At 40.0% G+C, this 18635-nt stretch overlaps 1 long non-coding RNA gene across 1 annotated transcript; it reads left to right on the forward strand.

Moving 5' to 3' along the window:
• The first annotated feature begins 8439 nt into the window (after positions 1–8439).
• LOC110775703 (uncharacterized) lies at positions 8440–10019 on the forward strand. Its single transcript, XR_002529855.2, has 4 exons — positions 8440–9070; positions 9272–9306; positions 9436–9508; positions 9793–10019. It is a non-coding gene; the product is annotated as an uncharacterized lncRNA (long non-coding RNA).
• The last annotated feature ends 8616 nt before the right edge of the window (positions 10020–18635 follow it).

The raw sequence follows: 18635 nt of genomic DNA on the forward strand, positions 1-18635 counted from the left end.
CTTTTCATAATATATCTAAAGAGTTCCTAAACTCAGTGGGAGCTTAGTGTTTGTTATTCAACAAACTAAGGCCCCAAGTATAGATATATGTTTCATTGTGATTTATTCAAATGAGACACAAGGGTATTGTTTCTACCACGAATTTTTGAGAACATAATGTTTGTTTGCTCGAAATGATGTCCTTTTGGAGATTCGTTTCCAAAATGACAAGTGGGAGAAAATAGACCTCGAAAGTCTTCGAGGCGAACAACAAACATAGACGGACATTCCGGAGGATTTTCGAAGTTCTTTAGAAAATCCGAACACGTATTCTTTAAGGAATTTAGAAGTGGCTTTAAAGAATAGACATCTCTTAGAAGACTTTACAAGTGCTTCAAGGAGAACAGAATATTCAAAGGACTCTCAAAGTGCCTGTTGATATTCTATTGTTTGATACCCAAGTAGGCATAAAGTTCAGGTCAATGAAACTATGAGATTCTTCTATTAATAGTGAAGAAACCTACAACTTGCAGTCAAACTGTTAATGAGTTTGTGACCTGTAAGAAAGCTATGACGAAACCCAGATTCCCTAAAATGGTTAGAGGCCATATATAGACTCAAATGTTTTAAATGGTTAGAGGCCATAAAACATACTCAATGTTTTGATGACAAAATTGAAATTTTGTTGATTTGCAAGAATAGTTTCACACCTATTGGTTGCAAGTTTGTTTTAAAGGATAAAAACCATCAAACATTGAATTGTGTTCACACACAAAGCTAGATTAGTTGCTAAAAGTTACAAGCAAATTCACGGTGTGGATTGTGTTGAAACCTCATGCATAATCGTAATGCTCAAGTCTATATTCAAGCAATGATTGCATATTGGTACATATAGCAATTGGATGACAAAACGTATTCCTCAATCAAATGTTGGAATATAATATGTACATGGTATGTCATAGAATTTGTGGATCCAAATAAATGCTTGAAAAGGAAAGCTAGCTTATAAAATCTAAGTAAAGATTTAAGCAAGCAATTGGGAATTGGAATTGTATTTTAGTGAAGCTAATAAGTATTTTAGTTTCATAAAATGAACATGATTCTTATAGATATATAAGAAGTTTAGTGGGAGTACGTAAAACTTATTTGGTCCTATGTGTATCACACATATCTCTCTATTGTGAAATAACATTCAAATGCTAATGACTTAGGTTTGAAATTATTCATCAATGATGGACCAAGGCGAAACTTAGTACATACTGGGTATTAAGATCTATTTACAAAGATCTTATGATATTGTTTAGTAATGGCATTTAATAAATCAAACACGAAAGACTCCATTGGAGATATTCGATCCATATGAATAAATCTAAGTAATGAATGTTTGAACTATGTATAAGCATTTACTAAGTTAAACATCAAAGAATCTAATGAGATTTTTCACCTATATTATATGTCAAAGAATTTAGTTGGATTCAGTATCTACTGTAACTGAATGAGCTAAAGTTACATGAATAGAATTCAATTGGGAATTATTCTGCAAAAGAATTTATCATGTATATAATATAATATGAGGATCGCCAAAAACGTATCGTATGACTTTAGGCATGACGAACATATACCAATCTCTATTGATCTAAGTGAAGATCAACTAGATTGAGATCAAGAACACTTATGGTACTTGAAAAGGTACATAGGAATAGTTCTTGATTCAAGGAAATAAAGATATGCTAAATATTGATGCTACACGCATAAACACTGGCAAAGGATCAAGCAAGACCCTTTGGAGTTAACCATTGACAAGGACGAGCTAAAGAGCATCGTGTTTTGAAATGGCAACATGGGTTGGAGACCATGAGTTGTTGCGTGGGAAATTAAAATAATAATTTCTATGTTCTAAAGATATAGTTGGAGAGTCTTCCACATATCTATGAATTGTTTGGATAGGTAAATCCAAACAAAGCATCACTAGCAACCTATACAGTTGAAGTAAAAGTAATTATTGCCTAAGAAGCAATAAAACAGGGTTGTTTAAAGTTCTTCACTGAACATGGGTAGATCACCTATCTGCTGGCTTGATGGTTCTTTGAAAAATGCGTAGAACCACTCTTGAAGCAAGAAAAACGTCTGCTAACTTGATGGTTCTTCATTGCAAAATGAGTAAAACCACCATCAAAGTAAGAAAGACTAGATCACATAATAAACAAACTCGAAAAGATCTTATCATCATATCTCGAAGAACATTCGATGAAAAGGATATTAAGATTGGCAAAGCATGATAACTAAACCTATGCAACAAGTGAGAAGCAACACTCACGTTGTAGCACTGGAAATCAAGCATAGCTTTGAATTCCATGAACTGTTTTAAAGATGGGTTTGAGGCCCATGGTTGTAAAACAATGGGGTTGAACATTTATCATATATGAAATGTATTTTCATATTCCATTTAATCTTGGTTTAGTATTAAATGATGAGTCCCTTCAATTTGACGATATATTCAAGATAGACTGTCAGGACCAGTCCTGTGACTAAGAAATGTCTATCAAGTGAACTTGAATGTCAAAAGTTGAAAATGGTCCCTAGTCGGAGTTTTCTATAAAATTGGACGCATAGAAAACATTAGACGATTAGAATGCAAGATGACTAGTAGTTCTGTTTCTTGAACTATGTGGACATGGCAATGTCATAATCATTTGCATAGATACTTACTTTGGGAAGACTAGTATCGGACAAGACCTATGAAACTTTACTGTAAGAGATGAAAATCTGTCATAAGTAAATTTCATTAAAATTATTAGACACTAAATCCTCAATACCTGAGTGATTTGAGATTACTTGTTTGAGAACTGGTTGCTTTGACGTTGACCAACCGTCGCACCGTAAAAGGAGGCTATAAAGGCAACGCTCAGGTAATCACCTATCAAACGAAGTCTAATCTCAAGATCGCAAGATTGGGATTGTCCTCCCATAAATCGGGATGAGATGCTGAAAGTTGTACAAGGCCACTCGGAGAGCTAGAAACTGTGAAATGCATGGCCGTGCTCGGATGAATCATAGGCTATGATTATCTGTTTATTTGATCAGTTGAACTCTGAAACCGAGGAACACCTCTGGACATAATAAGGATGACAACTCTTACCTTATGTTCAAGAGCAAGCATCGGGCGACAAAGGAATTAGGAAATGCACACTTGTCCCTAAGGACAAGTGGGAGACTGAAGGAAATAATGCCCTTGGTCCAAGTATGCATTCAATGTTAAGTCTAATAAATGCGGTTCAGTATTATTTAACAAGTTAATAATTCAGTGAGATCAAGTGAGCTGAATGCCTGACTAGAGGCCGCTTCAGTTCAAGTGGAATTAATTATATTAATCCACAGCTTACTCTTGACTGAACCCGTAGGGTCACACAAATAGTACGTAAACGGATCAAGTATTTAATGGCATTAAATACTCCATCTATGGATATTCGGAATCGACGGATCTTGGTTTCAGTGGGAGCTGAGATCGTCACAGGCAAGAAATGAATACTCCGGAAACGATGATATTGCCGGAAACGGAAATATGGATCGTATCGGAAATATAAATATTATCCAAGTCGTAGATGTTGCCGGAAACGGAAACATGGTACGTATCGGAAAATATTATCGGAAATGGAAATATTGCCGGAATCGGAAATATTGCCGGAAACGGAAATATTGTCAGAAATCGGAAATATTATCGGAATCGGAAAATAATTCCGGAAACGGAAATATTAAATATTTGTTCGAAACGGAAATTGATTCCGGAATCGGAAATATTAAATATTATTCGTACCGGAAATGAATTCCGGAACCGGGAATTTAATCGGAAGCGTATCGTACGAATAAACATCGGACGAGCTTGCTAGACGCAAGGCCTAGCACGAAGCTAGGCCCAACGCCTAGCAAAGCCCGCGCGCGACCAAAGCAAGCAAAGCCCAAACGCGAGAGCAAGGCCAGCAGGCGCGCGCCCCTCGTGGGCTGCGAGCACTTGCTGGGCTGGGCTCAGCGCGCGCACGCAAGGCGCCCCTCGTGGGCTACTGCGCCTGCGTGTGTGTTTGTGCTTGCGTACGAAACCTTGATCGGTTAGGATTCGTATAAGATTGATTCCTAAGTCTACTAGATAAATTAAGTGATTGAATTTTAGATTAATTCAGATTCACTAAATCGTTTCCTAGTAGGATTCTAATATCCGATACCCATGCCCTATAAATAGGTGATCAATGCTCACAATTTATATCGAGAATTCAAGTATTTAAAGTGATTTTTGAGAGCAAAAATTCAGTCATACAATTGCCTATAAGTGCCGAAAATTCTAAGTACCTTAAGGGCGATCCTAGTTGGTCAAGCTTAAGGCGGATCCGGACGTGCTGTGGACTATCTACGGAGGGACGACACTTGGAGTCCTAAAGACTTGTTCTTGTTCGGTTCGGGCGCAGCTAGGGAGGGCACGCAACAAAGAGTATGCATCTAAACTATGCTAAATGATTATGTGTAAATAATATGCTTTCCTGGCTTTATGGTTTTTCCGCATGATTTATGAATTGTCATATGTATCATAACCTAACAGTATTTAATGGCATTAAATACTCCATCTATGGATATTCGGAATCGACGGATCTTGGTTTCAGTGGGAGCTGAGATCGTCACAAGCAAGAAATGAATACTCCGGAAACGGAAATATGGATCGTATCGGAAAAATGAATTTTATCCAAGTCGTAGATGTTGCCGGAAACGGAAACATGGTACGTATCGGAAAATATTATTGGAAATGAAAATATTGCCGGAATCGGAAATATTGCCGGAAACGGAAATATTGTCAGAATCGGAAATATTATCGGAATCGGAAAATAATTCTGGAAACGGAAATATTAAATATTTGTTCGAAACGGAAATTGATTCCGGAATCGAAAATATTAAATATTGTTCGTATCGGAAATGAATTCCGGAACCGGGATTTTAATCGGAAGCGCATCGTACGAATTAGCATCGGACGAGGCTTGCTAGACGAAGGCCCAGCACGAAGCCAGGCCCACGCCCAGCAAGCCGAGCGCCCAACACGAAGGCCACAAGCCTCGCCAGGCCCAGCGCAAGGCCAGGCCCAGCAAGGCTGCTGGCGCGCGCACTGAGCGTGCTCGTGGGCTGCGAGGCAGCGCTCATGCGTGTGGGCCGCAAGGCCTGCGCGGTGCGTGCTTCCCTCGTGGTCGTGCAACGCTCGTGTTCGTAACGAATCCTAATCCTATCGGAATTCGTGCATTGATTAAATCCTAATCCTAAAAGATTAAATTTATTATTTAGAGTTCTAATAGGATTCTAATTAATAAATCCATATCCTAGTAGGATTATAATTCCTTTCCATAAACTCTATAAATAGGTGCCTAGGGTCACATATTTACATCGAGATTTGAAGTATTCAAAAGGTAAGATTTTCAAGCAAAAATCAGCCAAACACTTGCAACCCAAATAGCAGAAAATCCTAGTAACCTGAAGGGCGATTCTAGTTGGTCAAGCTTAAGGCGGATCCAGACGTGCTGTGGACTATCTACGGAGGGACGACACTTGGAGTCCTAAAGACTTATTCTTGTTCGGTTCGGGCGCAGCTAGGGAGGGCACGCTACAAAGTGTATGCATCTGAATTATGCTAAATGATTATGTGTAAATAATATGTTTCCTGGCTTTATGGTTTTTCCGCATGATTTATGTTTATTCATATTTATCCCACTAGTTGAGACTAACTAGGACAAGCATATTTCTGGCTGCAATATGTTCAGAGTTACTCAAAAACTGAAACTGGTCAAACAAGAGTTGAAACTTTTGAACAAGGAAGGGTTTGACCCCATTGAGGCTGAGAGTTTAAGACTGCACAAGTTTGTGATGGGATATGTTAGTTGTAACAAAATACTTTTAAATTTTTTAATATGCACGCACGCATCGCGTGCATATAAGACTAGTGTAATATATGGGAGCATTTCGTAAATTATTAGAATAAATTACTTCGAACATTGCTACTCCCAGCTCAACATGAGATGCACATTCATCCTGGTGATAACTTCTTAGCCATTGTTGAGAAAGAAGCAAGTGTTGCTTATAGAAATTCTCATGAAATTTACCTATCTTTTCTACAACAGACATCTAAAATTTAGTGGTTGGAATTGGGTGATGAGAATAGCAGTCTTTCATCAAAGCATTAAGTAGAGAAGAAAGAATAACCAGATCCATTCCATTCAAAACAATGCAGGGGTTTGGGTGAAGACTGTTGATGAGGTCCAACAAGCCTTCACTCAGTTCTATGACTCCCTATTTGGTTCTGTAATGGCTAACATGAGATCTGTTTCACCTATCATCTTGGACCAAGGGAATAGGATGACTGATGCTCACAGACAGCTGCTTCATTGTTCCTTCAGTGAGGATGATATTAAGAGAGTGTTGAGTTCCACCCCTAATAACAAAGCTCCTGGTTTGGATGGTTTTAACAGCCAGTTCTTGAAAGCTACCTAGTCAATTGTAGGAAAAGATATTCATGCTGCCATTTCAGATTTTTTCAGAACTGGTAAAATTCTAAAGGAAGTCAATGTAACCTCCATTACTTTTGTTCCTAAAGTCACATTGCCTGCTTCAATAGGAGACTTCAGACCAATTGCTTGTTGTTATGTTCTCCACAAGTTCATCTCTAAGCTCTTGTGTGGTAAGTTAATCTTTGTACTTCCTGATATCATATCATTACTCACACACAGAGTGCTTTTGTTTCTAGTAGGTCAATTCTTCATAATGTCTTGATTTGTCAAGATATTATCAAACATTATTGTAGGGGACACTCTCAACCATGTTTCATGATGAAATTGGGCCCGAAGAAGGCCAAAGACACAGTGGAATGGGCCTTCATTGAGGCACCAATGACTGTTTTGGGTTTTCCTACTCACTTTATCAATCTGATTATGACATGTTTGTCCACGGCACATTACTCTCTCATGATTAATGCGAAGGAAATAATTCCCTTGGTCCAAGCTTGCATCTAATGCATTTAATGCTAAGTCTAATAAATAAGGTTCAGTATTAATTAACTAAATAATGATTCAGTGAGATCAAGTGATCTGAATGCCTAGCTAGAGGCCGCTTCAGTTCAAGTGGAATTAATGAATTAATCCAAAGCTTACCCTTGACTGAACCCGTATGGTCACACAAATAGTGTGTGAACGGATCACGTATTTAAGTGAATATAATATTCATTAAGTACTCTATTAATGGTCATTCGGAAATGATGGATCTAGGTTCCAGTGGGAGCTAAAATCATCAAAAAGGCAAAAGGGAATATTTGCCGGAAATGAAGATATTGTCGGAAACGAAAATATGGTTCATGACGGGAATATAAATATTATCCAAATTGAAGATATTTCCGAAAACGCAAATATGGTTTGTATCGAAAAATATTATCGGAAATAGAAATATTGACGGAATAAGAAATATTGCCGGAAATAGAAATATTACCGGAATCGAAAATATTGTCGAAATTGGAAAATATTATTGGAATCGAAAATATTAACGGAAACGTAATTATTGTTCGGAATAGAAATAAATTCCGGAATCAGAAAACGAATCGGAAGCGCGACGTGCAAATGCTCGACGAACGAGCTTGCGAGACGCAAGGCCCAACGCAAGCGCTAGGCCTAGCGCCAAGCAAGCCCGCACAGAGCAAGCACGCTTAGGTCGAGCAAGTGCAGCAGCGCCCAACTCATGGGCCACGTGATGTGGCTTGGCGACAAGCCTTGCGCAAACAACGTGGGTTTGGGCCGCACGCTGCAAGGCCTTTGGCCGACCTGTTGCTTGCACGCTAAGCAAGCTTGGGAGCCAAGCTTCTTGTGCGTCAAGTTATTGTCACTACAAGAAAACCCGTTTAGCAACGACATAAGTCGTTGCAATAAATATTATGTCGTTTCTAAAACTATCTTTTACAACGACATTTGTCGTTGCAGGGTCGTTGCTCGTAAGCCCGTAGCCAAAGGCTTTTACAACGACTTTTGTTGTTGCTAAAAATATATTTTACGCAACGACATCTTCCGTAGCCTCAAGTTTATCGTTGCCATTACTTTTTCATTCACTATATATATATATATATATATATATATATATATATATATATATATATATATATATATATATATATATATATATATATACTATATACTATATCCCTGCTGGGCCCCCCTCCAGTGAGAAGATGCTTATAATGAGAAGAATGAGAAGGGATCTTGACCATACAATTAAACCAAACTGACGGGGGTTCTTGTTTCGCGCGTGCGACAACAAACAACACTAAACAAGATTGTTTCACGCATGCTCTTAAAGCTGAAGAATGAACATTTGAACCCCCACTGAAATAAAACCCCCACTAACAATTTTCTCTCTCCTCCTTATTTAAGTCTTCTCCATCTTCATTTATGGTCTCTTATTTATCAGACCCGTAATTTTCCTCCCTCCATTGAAATAGCTATTGCCTCTTCTTTCCTGATCCCTCCTCCATTTTTACCCTTCTTTTTAATCAATAAATTAAGAAACAATCTAAAATCTACAACTACAACTATGATTTTATAATTATCTCTCTTCCCTATTTCACTACAAGAAATTTACCTTTTCGTGGCGAATATTTAGTACCAAATATATAATCGCTGTTATAAATCAATAATGTGTGTTAAATCATGTAGACAATTATAGCACTTTTATAATCGCTATATTAACCTTAAATTAATCAACACGAAAAACTAATTAGATATTGTTCACGTATGCCGCCTATTTTTTCAGAAATTGCGCTCAAGATTTATGTCTAAACTTTTCGCTCAAAACTCAAAAAATTTCGCAAATTTTTTTGAGTTCCCTCCATCATCAATCTTCCGCATTATGAAAATTAGGTGAAGATTATTTTTCTCTTCATCCTCTATAGGTGACACAAAAAACTCCAACCTCAAGTGAAGCGTGGGATTCTTGGGAGAGGGTGTGAATAATTCGCGCAAATATTGATCGGTTTCTCATCTGATTTCACGAAACCCCATTTCAGGAACTGTTTCATCACAAGTTCAAGGTAAATTTCCTCTGTTTTATTTTAATTCCTTTCAAACTTTGGTTAACTTTTCCTAATTATTTTCGAAATTTGGTTGAATGTTCCCAATTCTTTTCAAAATTTGGTCGAATTTCCTAATTCTTTTCGGTACTTGAATGATAATTGCATATTAACTCGGTTGTGGCTGTTCTTTTTGTCATTGATTTAATTCCCCAAATTCAGGTATTAAGAGAAAACTAATTCGTCTACAGCTCCAGGTAATTTTCCTTTTTTTTTCTAATTCTTTTCGAATTCCGGTTGTATTTTCCTAATTCTTTTCCAATTTTGGTTGTATTTCCCTATTTCTGTTCGAAATTTGGTTGATATTTTGTCCTAATTTTTCAAAGGAACAACCCAGCCAAGAGCTGATCGCCGAGTTAAGGAAGCATTAATGCATCTTATTCGACACAGATGGCGATGGTTCGTTCTTTTCTCCTCCTTCAGATTTGGTTTATTTTTTTGTTTGTATTTTTTTGTATTCTTTGAATTTTTTTTGTCATTTTTATGTGCTATTGATGTGATATTTGATGTTTTTGATGAAAATGTTGTGGTACAATTTGATGAAAATGTTTTTAATATGCTTTGTTTGCTAAGATATCAGGTTTATTTTGTGATTTTATTTTACAATATGTGGAAAACATCTGGAATTTTATTGTATTTGTTTCCTACTTCTTATGTATTGTTTTTGTTGTCAATGTTTTCAGGATCTGATTTATTCTAGGAGCAGAAGGCATGAAATCCAGGATCTGATTTCTTCTGATGCAGTTTCCAAATTACTCACTGAAGCATCACTTTCTCATACAATACAGGTATTGCATATTCAATCCTTGCTGTAGAGTTAGGTCTTATTTTGGCAACCAGTCAAGCTCCTACTACTAATGTATAGCAGGTGCGGTACAGGATGCGCTGCATATTGAATATGTTCACGGTGACCTTGTTATTCGATATGTACCTGCTCAAGCCTCAACTATATTTTAAGTATCAGTATATGTTTGTGGTTTGAGTTTTAAAAATCTAATTTTGATTCCACAAGTGGAGGTGTAACGCCCCTACCTCTAATTCAATTATTAAAGCATAATTAGCAACGGAATTAACCTAATTCGGTCGGGACATTACCTGCCGTAACTTCCTCTTGGAAATTTCAAGGCAACTATCATAACATAAGCTATTAAACTCCAAAATTAACATAATAATCCTTTTTTATTCCTTAATAAAAGTACGTAACTTAATCAAGAATCTTTACTTATACTTGTTACAACTTAACATTGACTTAGGTGAACTTTGTAATAGTGAAATCCTCGCCACTACTCGTTTCCGTGGTCCCCCAGCAGTACCTAAAACAGAAAACAAAATGCTGAGCCGAAGACTCAGTAACGAGTTACCCTAGCATCGTAACATCATTTCAATTCATTTTATTTAATAAACAGGGAGAATAGAATATAGTAAAACATTTAATAAATCATCATTTCGAAACATCATTTCAGGAATATCATTTCAGGAACATTATTTCAGGAATATCATTTCAGGAACATCATTTCATTAACCTTTTTCCTTTTAACAGTATTATTCTGGTCGTCAGGACTTTACAGGAAAACATGGTAGGACGTCTCCTACGAACAGGGGAAGCCAGTGTTTCATAACAGGGGGAGCCAGTGCTCCATAACAAGGGAAGCCAGTGCTTCTTATCTGGGGGAGCCAGTGCTCCATAACAGGGGAAGCCAGTGCTTCTTATCAGGGGGAACCTTGGTTCCATATCAGGGGAAGCCAATGCTTCTTATCAGGGGGAGCCTGGGCTCCATATCAGGGGAACTTGACCAGTTCTTACACTTTCATTTATCATGTTTACATTTCTTTTAATAGAACATTAATCAGGAAAATCTTAATCATTCAGGGTGGTTCAATCTCGTTATTTCATAAAATCATTTCTTTCAGGAATATTAATTCATTAAATCAATCATTTGCATAAAGCTGCATTATCGTAAAATAATTCAATCAAATCATACTTGTAATCCCGCGAATCATAAAACATCATTATAAAACATCAATCGTTCATAACATCATTCATAAATACATTTCGAATGGATTGCGGGTACTAGCAATAACCGTTACCTCAACCGTTGTTTTTATACTTCCTGTCTGATGGATCGTCCTTCCTGAGCCCCGAATCCAAACTTCTTTCAAAATATCGAATTATTGGATTAGTAACTAAAACGATAAATAATCTAAAATCAACATTATATAAATAATAAATTTTATAAGTAGTGATGTTATAAATAATGAATTTTGATTAAAAAAAAAATATAATTTCATAAACTTAAAGAAAATATTATTAATCGACATTTTAATCAAAAATATATATTTTTTCATAAATCGATTTACATGAAGATATTATTTAATTTCATAAATTAACGAAACTATTATTTAAATCCAATTTTCAGCCAAAATATAAATATTTACTTATCATTTAAAATCCTTATAATTAATATAAGAGCAAATAACAACAATTAATTAGAGCTTAAATGAATAGTAAACCTCACTTTGGAAAAACTTGGGCCAATTTGCTTTGGGCTTGGGTGTGGGAAATAAAGGAAACATGGAAGCAGGGGAAAGAGCACGAAGGAAGCAGGGGAGGGAGGCTCGAAACAGAGGAAGGAGAGGAGAGAGAGAAGGTGGGGCTGGGCTCGGGTTCTGGACAGCGCGGCAGCACCGGAACCGCGCCTGGGAGGCGGTGGAGGTGGTGGTTCGTGGTGGCAGAACACGAGGGAAGGGGGAAAGGGTGGTCGAATCAGAGGAGGGGAAAGCAGGGGATGCTCGAGGGGTATTTTCCGGTCAATTCTGGGCGGAGAAGGGGTGGTTCAAGGTCACTGTGGATGGGGATGGGTTGGGGAGGCGTCGGAGGTGGTTGCGGAGTGGTGGTGCATCACTGGGTGGCGCGGAAGGGAAACGAAAAGGGGGTGGGGAAACGCGGCACTGCGGGCCGGTTTTGGTCGAAGGAACAGGGAGGAATTTGCGGTGGTGGTGGTTGACTGAAACATCCCGGCGGTGAGGCTGGGTGGTTGTCCGTGGTTATTGGTGGTGTTTGCGGTGGTTTTTGGTGGCGGCAGTTACTGCCGGTGGTGGTGGTGGTGGTTCGAAATAGAAGCAAAGATGGTGAACATGATTCACGGTTTTAAATGGTGAGATTGAAATTGGTTTTTTTGTCTTTGTTGATGGTAATATTGAAGCTGGTTTGTATGGAGGAATGAATCAGATTGTTGCTCCTTTTATAGTGTTATGGAAAAGCTATGGACATCATGAAATGAAGTCAACATGAAAGTAGTGTGAGGAAGAAGGATGAAATCCTTGGAGGCCAAGGCAATGAATATGGACTGATTTAGGGAAAGAGAGAAAGGAATGAAGGAATTTCTTCCTTCGTGTTGGTTTGTACGTGAGCAAGGAAATTAGAAAGAAAATGGAATTTTTGCTCCTGAGGGGTATTTTCGTAATTTTTATATGGTTGGGAAAAATCCAGAAAATTGGTGCTATTTTTAGGAAATCAATTGGAATATAAATGTTTAATTAAAAATCAAGTTTTGAAATAATTCATTATAAAAACATTGTTAACGAGAAATGAATTAAATTTTCGAATAAAATAAGAACGCTTCAAAATTATTAAAAATTCGAAATAAATTACGAAATAACTAATATTTAAAAAGTAGCTTAACCTCGTAAATTTGAAATTAAATAGTAGAATCTAAAAATAATATATCGTGTAACAATATTAAAAATTCAAGCGAAATAAAACTTCGTTAATTAAAATAAAGTTCGAAATTAGTATTTAAAACGATTTTAGCTAAATAAAAATAATTAAGCATAATTAATCGAGTTTTAAAAATTCGGGTATTACAGGAGGTCTTATTAGAAGACTATAGGTTAAATAAGTACAATATGCCCTCCTAGTGTTTTCCTTTAGGGTTTAGGGGTCAGGATTTTTAGATCCCGGATTTCCTATAAATCAGAAGGCTTATACACGTGCACTTTAATTCAGTACCTGGATTTCAGAGACTGTGAATCTGCAACCAGTAGTGGTGAGTGATTTGTATTATGGCCCTCTGTCGGCCCTTGAATTCGAGGAACACCACATAGAGACTCCTAATATAAATACTTAGAATAATGGAGAAGATATAGGTAACTCACTTCCCCACTTATTAGGTGTGATTGTCTCTCAATTCAAAATTAAAACACAGATTGAAGCATAGAGCATTAGCTTCGCAAGGTATTGTTTGTTCTGTCAATGTTTTCAATTGAATACATAAACCTTATTAGTTTTAGACTTTTCTGCTTGGTTTTTTTATTGAAATATACATTATAGGAGTTGATTTTGAATGAAGTGTAGGATTTTGACCTAACTGAAAACTGTTTTACAGTCGAGTTTAATTTGATGCTAGAGATCGAGAGTTGTTTGGTTCATACAAGTTGTACGGGATCATATCCAGAGAGGGCAGAACATCAATGACAGAGCAAACCCTGACACCCAGGGCACACCCAAGTCAAAGAAAGACTCTAAACCCCAAGCCAAGTATATGCAGCCCAGGCAGATCAAACCTCCCCAGATCACGTGTAAAGACACAGAGCAGAGCTAGGCAAAGCTGCTTCAGTCCAAGAAGGGACCTGCAGGCTAAACGACAACGACAAGGAATAAAGTACATCGCCGTCATACACGTGGCGGCATCTGAGTAGGCCAAAGTACAGAATAGTACGCCTATAAATAGCACCCACATCATTCATGATGGGACAGATTCTTACACACGGTACTTGCTCCACCTTCTCTCTATATTCCCTCTCTAAAGACTTCTTATCTATTTGCTGACTTAGGCATCGGAGGGGGTTTCCTCGGTTAAACCCCCGAGGTTAGCTCACGTTTGCTCTGCTTGACAGGGCCAAGGCACTCCGGAACGTCCTCCCAGTTCCACACCCGGAACAAGTGGCGCTAGAAGGAGGGGACTTCCCAGACCTTGCCTCTAAAAGACCTACCCTCCCACAAAATGACTGAGTCAAGCGAACCGATAATCCAGCAAATAGAACCACCCACCTCTAGAAACAACCAGAGAATCACAAACGTACCTTTGTTCGGCATGCCTCAGAGTCTTGGTCCGCCAAGAGAGACACCACAACCCAGAGCTATGGCAACCCCCAGCCAGGGCCAGGGCATCCCAGTTCCAACCAGTGCCTCACTAGCACGGTTGGGGGCACAGTTCTCACCCGACCAGATGCGCACAGCCATAGAAGTCCTGACCTTCCTTACCCAGACAACACCGCAAGCCCAGGTCATGAGGACAGCCCCAGAGGTTGAGGTTGAGCAGAGGAGGAAACGTCCCAGACCCCAAAACAGTCCGAACGTCTGGAGGAGGAATCTGCAGCAGGAGATGGAAGGGGCTGACAGCCAAGAATATGAGGCAGAAAGTATCACGCCTAGCAGAGCTCAACCCAGAGCGAGAACCGAACAAGCACCCAGCCAGAGGCACCACTCCGGGTCAGGTATGCCAAATCCCACCCGAGCAATAGTTAAACCTGATAATTCCCCTTTCTGTGATGAGATACTCTCGGAAAAAATGGAAAAGATAAAAATGCCCACCTGCAAATATTCCGGAAAGTCAGACCCAACGAATCACCTCTCTGCCTTTGGAGGACACATGATGCTATATACCAACACAGACTCTATGTGGTGTAAGGTTTTTCCTTCCACTCTGGAGGGGATGGCACAGAGCTGGTTCGGTAAAATACCCAAGGGCACCATAACCTCTTTCCGGCAGTTAGCCATCTTGTTTCGCACCCAATATGTGGCAAACATTGCCAGAGAAAGGATGACAGGGGAGCTGATGTCAGTCATCCAAGGACCTCAGGAATCTCTGAGGGAGTACATATCCAGATTCAATATGGAGGCATCGAATATACCCAAGTTACAGCAAGAGGTAGCAGTCCTGGCTATGATGACTGGTCTGCGGGATGGAGAATTCAAGAGTTATCTGGGCAGAAAGTCATTCACAACCCTGGCAGAGGTACTGGGGAAGGCAAATGAATTCATAAAAAGTGAAGAGATTGGCAGAGCAACCTCACGACGATATGTAGCAAGTGAGAACAATTACGGTAGTCAGAGCAGAAAAGAGCCATACAAAAAAGAATACCCAGACAAAAGGGAAAATCAGCAGCCCAGAAAAGATTGGCACGGGCAGGTCAGAGGAAGGGGTAGTGAGTTCAAAACTGAAAAGCGAGGCAAATTCAACGAATACACTCCTCTGGTTGCATCCAGAACCCAGATTTTTGCTATCAGCAAGGAGGATGAGAAATGGCAGAGACCACCGAAAATGTACAACAAATACAGGGACACGAAGAAGTACTGTGATTTTCACAAGGATCATGGTCATCTCACAGAGGAATGCACTCACCTGAAAGATAACATTGAGGACCTGATCCGAAGGGGGTACCTAACACAATTTAAGGCAAAGAGCTCATACAGCAGGACCTACGAAAACAGGGATGATGAGGGTCGATTTGATAACAGGAAGACAGAGCAAAAACAGAACCACCCAGCAGAGCAGAAGAGGTCGAATGATATACTGGTCATAACAGGAGGACCAGTCTACGCTGGTACTACAGCCAGCGGTGCTAAGGCCAGTGTGAACGAATTCAAACACCAGGTTAATTACCACAACTCGGGAAAATGGCCTGCCCCTCCAAAAATCCCACAGTGCACTTTTACAGAAGATGATTGCAAGGGCATAATTTATCCCCATGATGACCCAATGGTGTTAGCTCTGGATGTGGCTAACAGAAAAATCCATCGAATCCTGATAGACGGAGGAAGCTCTGCAAACATTCTATTCTGGCCAGCTTTCCAAGAGCTGCAGATTGAAGAGAAGCACGTAAAGCCAGTTAGCTACCCAGTAATTGGTTTCACAGGAGCAACGGTGATACCAGAAGGAATAGTTAGCTTACCTGTCCAAATTGGGCAGGGGAAAGATATCAAGGATGTCATGGTTGATTTCATGATAGTCAAGGTACCCGCAGCATACAATGCCATTCTGGGCAGACCATTTATTCATGATGCAGGAGCAGTGGTGTCTACTTATCACCTCACCATGATGTACACAACGAATGATAACAGATCAGCTAAGGTCAGGGGAAACCAAGAGCAGGCTAAGAGATGCTACCACACAGCCCTGAAACAGCCACCCAGACCCCCGCCCCTGGCAGAGGCAGACATTCCCTTGTCCAGAAAGAGAAAGAGAGCAGAGCGTAAAAAAGACGCACTACTGGACATGGAGAATTTTGAGCATCGTGAAGAAGGACTGTTAAAACCAGCCCCAGCAGAAGAAACAGAAGAGATAGAGCTGGAGGAAGGAGTAGAGGACAGAACAGTCCGAATTGGCACAGATATAGACCTTTCCCTGAGGGTAAATATCATCGATCTGTTGCGAGAGCACGCGGACATATTTGCCTTCTCTGCCGACGAAATGCCAGGGATTGATCCCAACGTCATGGTCCACAGGTTGAATGTTAATAGAGAAGTCAGACCGGTGAAACAGAAGAAGAGAGCTTTTTCGACAGAGAAGAATGTAGCCATCCAGGAAGAGATCAGCAAACTATTAGCAGCCAAATTCATAGAAGAGTGTGACTACCCGGAATGGTTGGCTAATGTTGTGATGGTAAAGAAAGCAAACGGTCAATGGAGGATGTGCGTAGACTTTACAGACCTAAACAGGGCTTGTCCGAAGGATTGCTACCCGCTACCCAGAATAGATCAACTGGTGGATTCCACCAGCGGGCATGCCCTGCTGAGTTTCATGGATGCCTTTTCGGGCTATCACCAGATCAGTTTGTTAGAATCAGACCGGAAAAAAGCCGCCTTCATCACAGACGCTGGAGTTTACAACTACAGGGCTATGCCATTTGGTCTAAAGAACGCAGGGGCCACATACCAGAAACTGGTAGACAAAATATTTGCAGGACAAAAAGGCCGAAACGTGGAGGTGTATGTAGATGATTCCATAGTCAAGAGCAAAAAGGAGGGTGATCACATTAAGGATCTGAAGGAAACTTTTGCAACACTGAGGCAATTTGGTATGAAATTAAACCCAAAAAAATGCGTGTTCGGTGTTACGTCTGGAAAGTTTTTGGGATTCCTGGTCAGTCAAAGAGGAATTGATGCCAACCCAGAAAAAGTAGAGGCCATACTCAACCTACCAGAACCAAGAAACATACGAGACATCCAGAGGTTGACTGGGAAAATGGCAGCACTCACCAGGTTCATCAGCAAGTCCGCAGACAAGTCTCTCCCCTTTTTCCAGGTGCTAAAGGGAAACAAAACATTTAAGTGGGGAGAGGAGCAAGAGAAAGCATTCAAGGAGGTGAAGAACCATTTGAAAAGCCTCCCAACCATAGCCAGACCAGAAGTGGGAGACATATTACAGCTATACATCTCTGCCTCCAAGAAAACTGTAGCAGCAGCTCTGGTAGTCGAGAAGGATAAAATCCAGCAGCCAGTCTACTTTGTCAGCCACATCCTCAACCCAGCAGAACAGAGGTACCCCCTGATTGAAAAAATGGCCTTTGCCATCATGATAGCTGCCAGGAAATTGAAACCATACTTTGACGCGCATAAAGTGCAAGTGTTGACTAATCAGCCTTTAGAGAAGTCATTGCAGAGGCTAGATACCTCTGGTAGACTCCTGAAATGGGCAGTGGAACTCTCAGAATATGACATCGAGTACAAACCCAGAACCGCCATAAAAGCACAGGCACTGGCAGATTTCATTGCAGAGGCATCATACGAGGAGGAGGAAGAACCATTGGGGACTTGGCAGATCTCAGTAGACGGCTCCGCCGCAGTCACAGGGTCGGGCGCAGGTATCATAATGGTGTCACCAGAAGGCAACATTTTCGAATATGCTATAAAATTCAAATTCAAAGCTTCGAATAACGAAGCAGAGTATGAGGCGGCAATCGCAGGAATCCAGATGTGCAAAGCAGCAGATGCTAAGAAAATAGTGCTCAAAACCGATTCACAGCTGGTGGCCAGCCAATATAGAGGCGAATATGAAGCCAGAGAACCGTCTATGCAGAGGTACTTGGCCTTGATGAAAGAAGCAGTAGCCCAGCTAGAAAGCTTTGAGATTCAACTGGTTCCCAGGGCAGAGAACAGTCAAGCAGACGCCCTATCCAAGTTAGCAAGTTCGACGCTACAGGACTTGGAAAGAACAGTGATGGTAGAGGTCCAGGAAGAAAAGAGCATTGACAAAAAGCCTTTAGTCAACTTCATTGACACTGAGCCACAGTGGTATGACAATATAGTCTCATACAAGCTGGGAAGGGGCCTTCCCACAGCAGAGCAAGAGCAGAAAAAAGTAAAACGAAACGAGCATTGGTTCGTCATTTACCAGGGTAAACTGTACAAGAAATCATTTTCGTTGCCTCTGCTGAGATGCATATCAGCAGAGGAGTCACAACGAGTCATTGAAGAAATACACGAGGGAATATGTGGAAACCACATAGGCGGCAGGACATTAGC

This window comes from Spinacia oleracea, chromosome 2, assembly GCF_020520425.1.
Source record: "Spinacia oleracea cultivar Varoflay chromosome 2, BTI_SOV_V1, whole genome shotgun sequence".
Lineage (NCBI taxonomy): Eukaryota > Viridiplantae > Streptophyta > Magnoliopsida > Caryophyllales > Amaranthaceae > Spinacia > Spinacia oleracea.